General features: G+C 38.5%; 1 non-coding gene across 1 annotated transcript; it reads right to left on the minus strand.

Moving 5' to 3' along the window:
- Positions 1 to 10,310: 10,310 nt before the first annotated feature.
- Positions 10,311 to 10,416, minus strand: LOC131156878 (small nucleolar RNA R71). Its single transcript, XR_009137143.1, has one exon. It is a non-coding gene; the product is annotated as a small nucleolar RNA R71 (small nucleolar RNA).
- Between the last annotated feature and the right edge of the window lie 530 nt (positions 10,417 to 10,946).

Raw genomic sequence — 10,946 nt, forward strand, 5'->3', positions numbered from 1 at the left:
TATGACATCGAAACATGACATGTCGTATACCACAAGGTTTTTTGGTAATAGTCTCTCCTGAATCACAACTGGGTAGTTTTCTAACATCTTACTACAAACTGATACACTCCCCGTTGGCCTAATTACAGACAATAACTCATTCATCACACAAGTTTCTGCCTCTTACATTTCACAAAACTAGCAGATATGAACGAATGGGTTGCCCCCGAATCAAATAAAACAACAGCTTTATTCGAAAGCAATAACATGGTACCTGTCACCACATTCCCAGCGTGTTCCGCATCTGCTGGAGTAAGTGAATATACTCTCGCCGGAGTCGTTGCCGGAGCCGTGGTTGCTTGAAAATTTCCCCGAGACACTTGATTACTTCCACGGTTCTGACTTTGTGCAAGCATAATCTTTCTCTGTTCCAGACAATACTTCATCGTGTGGCTCGATTGGCCATAGTTGAAGTAAACATCCCTGAATGGCTGACACTCGCCTTCGTGACATTTATGGCACTTCGAACACGGTGCGGAGGATGGATCCCCCTGAGAACTCAACCCCTCAGTGTTATGCCGATACCCGGAACTGTAGCTCTTCTTCTTCTTCCACGGTCCCTGCCGAGAACTACTCTGAGGACTAGAAGATACTGGCCTCTTCCCCTGTACCTGTACCACCTCATCTCCTCGAAGGTCGGTCTCAACTATGGTGGCTTTATCCACTAGGACCGAGAACTCACTGATCTGCAGCATCCCCACAAGACGGCGGATGTCTTTCCTCAAACTCTTCTCAAACCTTCATGTCTTCTCATGCTCATTCGGCTAAGTACTGTGCAAATAGAGATAACTCGATATATCTAGAAGCATACCTCTGCATTGACAAAGCCCCCTACGTCAGGCCTGAAAACTCGTCAACCTTCGCATCCCGAGTGGAGATCGGAAAGTATCTCTCGAAAATACCTCCTTGAAGTGGCCCCACGTCATATCATATAAACTAGCTCTCTGCCTCTCAAGCAGACCCACCACTGTCCACCATCGCGTTACCTCCCCAGCCAGTTGGAAGGTAGTGTACAAGGCCTTCTGCTTCTCAGTGTAGTGGAGGACTCCTAAAATTCTCTCGGTCTTCTCAATCCAATCTTCCGCCACAATCGGATCTGCTCCTCTCGTAAATGTTGGAGGGTGCATGTGTGAACCTCTCGATGGTACACCCCACATCAGTAGGAGAGCTCTCGCATCTCTTGACACTCCGTCCAATTTCCCGGATCACCTGTCTCGCCATACTACAAGACACAAAAGGAGACTCATCACTTGCCGTCTCCTCGGAGCCACTTTCCAAGTTATTATCCTTGAGCTCCATGCTGAAAACAGAATAGGATTCAGTTAGAATCCCTACAACACATATAGTTAACACAATGATTTACACTAATCATGTTAACTACTTCCTGTCAGGTCCAGGTCTGTCCTATCACATCGACATGAAATTCGTCAATGATCTGCCCTGCTTTTACTGGAATCGTCATCCTAGGAAAAACACGGAATACTATCGACAATTCCCGGTCTAGCAACTGAACAACCCACAACCAACTCTACCCATATCCACATCCTATACTCTGGTATGTACACATCAATACTCCTAACCAAGTCTACAAGACCTAATAACCTGGTTAGCTATGATACCAAGCTATCACGCCCCGAACCCTAAAATGGGACCCAGGGGTGAATTAAGTAACCTAACCTGTCTCTGTATCAATATAAAACATACATGATACCATATACAAGAGGGTCCGACCCCGTGGGGGTAACAGATGCCCTATATACATACATACAATACATGTCCATACTCATCAATATACGCAACAGAATACGATCTTCTTTACATCAAACTGTACCATATCAGAGTCTATACCATACAGGGTTAAACATACCCACAAGATACTATACATACCACGAGTGTCTATAAAATCTATCACGACCACCCGGTTACAAAACTCGTACCTATCAGGTACTAGTGGTAGCTAAGTACACCCCCCGCTTCTGGATGTTAGGATGCTAATTTCGGCTACCCGAAGGACCTAAAAAATATTTATATATATTCGGGGTGAGACACCTCTCAATAAGGGAGAAAACAGGTTATATCAGTGTGTGGCATACCACTGTCATTTTCATACTTCATAACACATACATACGATACAGTTTGAAACACATACGTACAATTTCAAAACAAATTTCATACATTCCCATACAATTCCATACAGTTCCAGTATTTTCACAAAACCATTCTAGTTCATATGATACTCAAATACATACATACATACATATGGTCAGTGTCGTCACACTACTCACAACTGTACAAGTCACCTAGTCTCACAACAGTTACGTTCCAACACATTAAACTACAAAGGTTTCCGACTCAGGCCCAATAGTGAATCCATTGCTACACATGCAACTACACAAGGTCACCTGGTCTAACCCCGATTATGTTACCATGTGCAAACTACGTTGCGTCAACCTAGGCCTACTGTGGTCTGTTGCTACATTCGGTGACCAACTGAATCATACTGGTGATATTTCACACCCCGGATATAGAGCCGGCCACTCTTGCCCACGGTAGTTAGCCGTTACAGAGCACAGCGTATGGTAGTTAGCCGCCCCTAGCTGTTACAGCCTACGATAGTTAGTCGCCCTTAGCTGTTACAGCCTATGGTAGTTAGTCGCCCCTAGCCGTTTCTGCGTACGATAGTTAGCCGCCCCTAGCCGATTTTCACAAAACCTGGAATCACTTTGGAACTCACGTCCCTATACATTTCAACGTATGGTAATAAGCCGCCACATAGCTGTTTTTCACAAATATCTGGAACAACATACAAACATACACACATACCACACTTATTTGGTTTACGGCAAATCATATCATTTACAATTTCAAGTATACAGTTTATGCAATTATGGATTACGGTCACCTTAATAATACAGCTTAAATAACATAAACGGTTTTCCAATCAAATTAGAGATGATACCCGAAATCCCCAATTTTCCTGAAAACTATAACCTGAAAATCCCGTATTTTCACCTGATAGATTTCCCCAAATAAGTAGTCAAAACATACATACGATCATAGCCTATAGGCCTTCCGATCTTGATTTTGAAAATGAATTGATATAAACAGAATCCCCTTACCTCAACCCGAAACCAAACCACAAACTCTACGGCCCTCAAAACTATGAACCGAGACTCCGAAATATACAAATAACAATACTTAAACATGCTTACGATCCATACTACTATACATATACTGAATCAAAACTGAAAACCGAGCCTTACCTCGATTTTGGCCCGAAACCCAAAAATTCTCGAACCGAGATTCCGATCCACAGAAGTTGTAGAGAATCCTTCCACGATCCTCGTGGTAACTTTGAATTTTTGATTCTACCAACGACTGGCAAGGAAATCTAGAGAGAGAGAGTAGAGAGAGTTTAAAGAGAGAGAGAGAGAGTAGAGAGAGAGAGTAGAGAAACTTAATGAAGAAGAAAAGTAATTTTCCTTTTATACCCCCTTTGACCTGCCCGATTTTCATCGACGAAAAGTACCTTCGTCGACGAAAAGTCAAGGATTTCGTCGCGGATGTCGGCAGCCTCGTCGACGAAGTCCGATATTTAATATTTTCCAGACCTCTCGGCTTCTCTTCGTCAATGAACCTCTGAATTTTGTCGACGAAAAGTCTACTACCTTCTTCGACGAAATCTGGCTTCGTCGACGAAATTTGCAGAAATCCCTTTATATTTTTTGGGTTCTTACAAGTGGTAACCCTTGTGCTTATTAGCCAAGGCAGGGACGTAAGCAATTAACCTAACCTCGATAACATTTCTGCCTATCACCTTTACTTTACTATTCTCTGGTGCATGTGTGTTTGATTAAATTGCTCTATTTACTTTCTAGTATACATTTTCATTACTTGCACTAGATTGACTATAGGATTATGAATATACTGGTGTTAGAATATTTAGTTAGGGATTAAATTTTAAAAATATCAATTCACTCCCTCTTGGATCACGATAAAGCTAACAGGGTGGCTCAACCTTCACATCTTGAGTAGGCTACAAGACTTAGGTTTCTATCTCTTCACTATATGTCACCTCTAGGCTAGCAAGTCAAAAACATAAACTAGTGTACAACGAGTATCCAAAAAAAAAAAGAAGGGAAAAGTTGAGTTTCATAAACTCTGAGTTGACATAAAAAACTCAAATGAATGATAAATGGCTCAACAATACCTCACAAAGTGTCAAAGTTGCCACGAGCGTTCTCTTAGTGCTCACAAGGAATCCTAAGTGCTACAAGTCACGTGAATGTATATTTTCAGCCTCATGATATACCATAAAAATACAAGAGTTTATATAACTAGATTAACATGAATGAACTACTTGTCAACCTTCTTGGAGTTACAATTCATAGATTAGCCATATAAAAAGAAACTACACATAAATAACACAAGTATATAATCATCCACATTCAATATTTTTTTTTGTGTTTTTTTTAAGTGATAAAAATATTCATCACATTGTCATATACAAATTCTCACCCCCCCCTCCAACTAAAGCGAAACATTGTCCTTAATGTGAAAGCATGAGGGAAATATAAAAGATGTGCACAGAGGAAATAGGCCAACAGAAAAACACACAAAATCACTACCAACTAACACAATAGAAAAAGAAAAGAAAAATTTAAATAAATAAACAACAAAACAAAAATAAAAAGAAAAAGAAAAAGAAGAAAATAATGGAAGATAAAGGTCAGAAGACTCCCCTAGGTTTTGCAGAAGTAAGACCTCTTCGTTTGGATCGAAGGGACTCCTGAAAGGCTTGAGCCGATGTCCATTGACCGTGAAGCTTTTACCATTCTTTGGATCCAAAATATCTACTGTGCCATGAGGGTGAACTTGTTTAACAATGTACGAGCCACCCCATCGAGACTTCAGCTCTCCAAGTAATAGATGTAATCTGGAGTCGTAGAGAATAACTTGCTGATTCGGGAAAAGTTGTTTATCCTTTATTTTCTTATCATGCAGCAACTTCATCCGCTTCTTCACTAAGCGAGCATTGTCATAAGCTTCAGTCCTAGATTCTTCAAGTTTGTACACCTGCAACTTTCTCAAACCTTTGACATTATCAAGTGAAATGTTAATCTATTTCATTGTCCACAATGCATGATGATGAATGTCAGCAAGTAAATGACATACCTTACCATAAACTGACCTGTAGGGGAACATCCCTAAATTTGTCAATGCAATTTGGTTGGCCCAGAGTGCATCAACCAGTTTCTCTTACCAGTTTTTTCAATTAGGACTACCCGTCTTCTCAAGTATGATCTTGATCTCTACAAAGAAATTACGCTTATCCTGAGTTATCCCAAGTTTTGGAGTTCAGTCGGTGACAAGGTAGTTGACAATATCATCAAACCAAGGGGTGCGTGACATGTCAGTGATAGGATAGATAATGTCAGCATTTAACATTTTCAGCACTTCTTTCTTTACCACCTCCATCATGGTTGGATTTAGTCTCCATTGCGCATCACAAACTGGTATTGCATCTATCTCTGTGGACTGCCCCTCTGATTCTGGAAACTCTCTAATCAAGGGAACATTTTCATCAAATACCTCAAGCTGCTCGAAAGATTCACTCTCAAATGCATTATCAGAATCAAGTGCCGACAATAACTCTGAAATATCAAAATCATCTACCACATCAACTGTATGTACCTTTAAATCATCACACCCAGTCGGCGTCTTGTGAGCATTAAACATGTTCATCTCCAATGTCATATTTCCGAATGTGAGCTTCAGTACTCCACTTCGACAATTGATTAATGCATTGGAGGTAGCAAGGAATGCTCGCCCAAAAATAATAGGTGCCTGGTATTGGAGACAAGCTGCTGCATATCCAAAACTACAAAGTCCACTAGGTACTAAAATTTGTCAACTTGTATTAATACGTCTTCAATAACGCCTCGTGGATCTTTTAATGATCTGTCCGCCAACTGTAGTGTCATGGATGTTTTCTTCAACTCACCTAAACCTAACTACTCATATATTGAAAATGGGAGCAAGTTCACACTACTCCCCAAATCAAGTAAAGCTCTCCCAATACGAGATTTTCCAATCATAATAGAAATAGTGGGAGAACTAGGATCCCCGAGCTTCTGAGGAGTCTGACTCAATTTCAACGCACTGACTTACTTGGTCAAGAAAGTTTTCTTCTTTACGTTCAGTTTCCTTTTTACTGTGCACAAATCCTTCAAAAATTTTGCATACGCAGGAACTTACTGTATGGCTTCCAAAAGTGGGATATTAATCTTCACTTGCTTGAATATTTCTTGAATCTCTTTGTGATACCTTTTCTTCTAACTGGCTATCAATCTTTGAGGATAGGGAACCACAAGTTGGTACTCTTTACTAGTCTCACCCTCCATATTGATTGACTTCTTTGAATCAGAGCTTGTTTCATTTGATTTTTCTTTTGTTTCATCTGCCTAAGTTGCAACATCAGGTGTTGGGGCAAATATTTGTTGATCAATGGGTATCTCAAGATGGGAAACTTGTTTTCCACTCCTCAAGGTAATAACAACCCTCATCTTTTCAATAGAGTCCTTTGAAACAGTATGCACTGGTTGCTGTTGTTGTTGGTATATCTGAGGATTAGGCTGAGGTTGTGCTGGAAATTTTCCTTTTCTAAGGTATTCAACTGTGCACTTATCTTATTAATAGTGTCTTTTAGTTCATTAATGGCTTGAGTATTCTGACTGTTGGTCGTGACGTGAATCTGCATGAATTTTGGAAACATATTTGTCATCTGCGTCATGTTATCATCAGAAGATTTCTTTGGTGGAACAGAAGCTACATTGGATTGAAATCCTAGAGGTGCGTAGCTCTAAGAGATATGTTGTAGCTGATACTGCTATTGAGGAGCTCCAATGTAACAACTTGCTATTTAACTAGGCTTTTCCAATTCTGACATTTTTTTTTTTTTTTTTTTATACTGTAAGATTTATAATACTCTGATACCTACTAGACTAAACCAAACCATCAACCTAAGTAGTAAGAAGCAGAATCCATATAAACACAACCAAGAAAATACACAATACTAGAGAGCTAAAATGCATCCCCAAAATATACATATAAGACTGTTTCCCAAAATACCCTCAACCGGGCTAGGGCTATACATAAATACCCTAAAAAATATTCACTCTACTGATAGGCCAGTACTGAGGCCCCTCTATCTGCGAGCCTGATCTGCTCACCTACCTGGATCACTTGAAAAATGTTAAAGTAATGGGATGAGCCAATGATCAGTAAGACGAAGTATGCTATTACTAGTGTGTGGCAAATGAGTACAATACTAAGAAGATCTGTTTCTATATAAACACATATAACTGAATTTGAAAATATAGTGCAAATAATATAACAAACCACCATCCCATGTTGCTTAACATAACTATATTTTTAGGTTTCTATACATAATACTTCTACTATACATAAGTACGCCCTCTATTACTGTAAAACTGTGTATATGTCTAATAGTTGAAAACTTCCCTGGATGGTTGTATGTCACGATTTAACCCCTCACGACTGAGTTATGCAGCCCGAAGGCGGGATCTACCCTAGTTGGCCAATCAAGAATAAACCACTATACTCCATTAGTCTGATCAGCCCTCCTCAACCCATATCTAATAGGGAGCCTGTTCGCTCTTGGGCATTTGATCGACCTACTTACCACGTATTATCTGAATAGGTGGTTGCACTCTATACTGAATATTTGTATATAGCAACGATACCGTGCTCTACTGAATCTGATCCATCAGGGTCTGATACTAAATAATACATTACTATATACAATCTATCTATTTTACTATGATTTTGTAATATTTGTATTAACCATGATGCTGTGATAAACTGTATCTGCATCAACTGTATTTCTGAAGTAAACTGTAAAACTGTATGTCATGGTACTGAAAACTGTATAATCATGGTATTCTGAAAATACTATAAAACATATCTGCTGTATGTATATTCTGTAAGACAAAATCCTGAAAATACTGTAAAAACATATTTTTGTACTATATCCATATTCTCATGCCACACAGTAACTTCAAAACATTTTAAACATATTTGATACACTGTATAAATTCTTACTATGAAATAATAATCTGATAAAAACATATAATTCATACTGAAATCATACTAGTATTGCCTAGCATAGCATATTTCCCTTACTTGATTTCTACTAAAATCTCCCTAGTGTAGTGGGTCCTACACTCGCAGGGTTCTCCACTCAACATCTCGAAAACCATAAATCCCATAACAAAACATCACTATTTCTACGTCTACAACATTTCCTACAACTGTTGGAAAACCAAATTTTTCTTAAAAGACCTTATCCTGATTTTGGAATGAAATCCAACTTCGTCCCATCAATGATCCACTCTAGCAGACTTGGAGAGAACTTCCCCAGGAGCGTCATGGTGGCCTCAAATCGTCGATCCAGTGAACGAAGAATTTCAGACTTCCAAAAATCCTCTCTCGGTATATTCTCATTGATGGAACTTGTCTTCGTTGACGATGCCCTCTTCTACCCTCGTTGACGAATCCCCTGTGTTCATCGACGAGGCCATAAGAAAATCCCTTAGGTTATTATATCCAAAATGCAATGTCGTCAACAAAGTCGGTTGCCTCCTTCAGTTACTGTTTCCATTTCTATCCCTTTTTATTATTTAAATACCCTAATTCCTTGGGTCGTTACATCCAACTAGATGATATAGCGGTAGTGGAGGTGGTGCATAAAACTGAGGAAGTTGCTGAAACTGTGAGGACAATGGACCAAATTAATCATTCCTTCATGAGAAGTTCGGGTGATTCCTCCATCCCGGATTATGGGTGTTCGAGAATGGATGATTTTGAGATTTGTTAACCTAATTTGCTGATTGCATCTAATCATATCTACTCTTCTGCAATAATAGTAGAAGTAGACAATCCTGAATCTTATGATTAGAGGTATCACAAATAGAACATACCTCCACCGATTTCGTAGCTTTAACTTTCTCTAACTCTATAACCTCTATTTTCCTAGACAAAGCAGCAATAAGAGCCTATAGATTAGTCTTCTCTTTGATCTTATAATTACCTCCTCCATTGACTGCTCTGAGAGGTTGTGTTGCCATTGGTGCTCGATCATATCGTGTATTCCATTGTTGGACACTTTCAGCTTTTGTACGAAATTTTAAACATAGGATTTATTTCATGTCTCAATGGTTAAACGTAGGATTGTGTTTGGCATTTAATTTTGTTATCATCTATCTTATTGTGCATGTTTCCTATTCCTTGTCCTTAATTTTGTGCGTGTTAGGTTTATAGTTTAGATCTTGCGTTGTTTCAATTTCATCACAAATCTCTTAAAAATCCTAGAAACCGAATTTGAAGCGTGTTCAGTATACTTTTCTTTTCTTAATTTCTTTTAGGATTATACAAAGTTTGGAATTAAACTGCATTCCCTGCGGAGACGATCTGACCCTTAGGCTAATTATTACACGACTGAACTCATATACTTGGGATAGCCTTCATGCTACTCATTTTTAGAGTAAGTTAAGTTTTTGGCTCCGTTGCTAGGGAGTGTCAAATTTAATTTCAAAATTTGTGTTTTTTCAATTATTTTTGCATTCTAATTAAGAAAAAAAAAAGTTGAAAATTTGAAAAACTTGATCATGATTGTTTGTTGCTATGTTGGTGAATTTCTGCTGTTTGAATTGATGTTTGATGCCTTGGGTTAGAAATCTTTTGAATAGACTGTCTAATGTTTCACTTAGCATCAGTAGTGACACAGAGCACCAAATTTGAATATTCTCCTGTTACTTTTACGAGTGATTGTGAAATTGATTTGAGTGATCTTTTTGAAGAAATTTTTGAGGGAGTTATAACTGCACCTGCACCACGCACTCTTCAGGGTTTTCTGCAGCCTACACGCACTTCTACACCTTCTTGCATTGCTTTACCACAAGATGCACCAAACTTCACAATTAAGCATGGTATGTTGTCTGTGATACCCTAGCTTCACGGGGTGGATTTTGAGAGTCCATATCAGCATTTGACAGATTTTGAGTTGGTCTATACCACTTTCATTAATAGGGTTGGAACTGATGAGTATGTCAAGTTTCACTCATTTCCTTTTCCTTTGAAGGATAAGACAAAAACCTGGTTTAACTCTCAGAGACATAACTCTATTACTAGTTGGGCTAAAATACAGCGTGAGTTCTTACATAAATTTTTCCCTTTTCAGAGAACCCAGTACCTACAAGAGCAGATAAGTCAGTTTATGTAGAAGGGTGACGAGACTTTTTAGGCTTCGTGGGAGAGGTTCAAGGATCTGATGAATATCTATCCACATCACGGGTTTGAATTTTGGAGGTTAGTTAGTTATTTCTATACTGCTTTTTCCCCTAAATGTAAACAATTTGTCCATACTATGTGCACCTGGGAGTTCTTAAGCAAGGAATCAGATCAGACTCTATCATTCTTTGATTACAACAAAAGCCTAAAAATGATAACTTTATTATGTAACTGAAGCATGCAACCCTAAAATACTCAACTAAACACCAACTTAAAAACTAAACTTAACCTAGTCAATAACTTAAACAAAGATTAAACTAAATCCAACAATCCACTCACAAAAAAATACGAACTTAAGATTTTAAAAAGATCAAATCGAGCTTAACATTGAAAAATAACTCAAACCAAATTTCATTCCAAAGATAATATTAAATAAAAACTTGGACTTCAACAATAACCACACAAAGATTTAAAATTCCAAGACTTTAATTAAAACACAACTTCAATAAACACTAGTAACTTAAACAACTATTTAAAAGAAAAGAGAGAATGAAGGAGAGAGAGAGAAGAGAAAAGGATTAACCCAATACTTAATG

Source organism: Malania oleifera, chromosome 5 (assembly GCF_029873635.1).
Source record: "Malania oleifera isolate guangnan ecotype guangnan chromosome 5, ASM2987363v1, whole genome shotgun sequence".
NCBI classification, from domain to species: Eukaryota; Viridiplantae; Streptophyta; class Magnoliopsida; order Santalales; family Ximeniaceae; genus Malania; species Malania oleifera.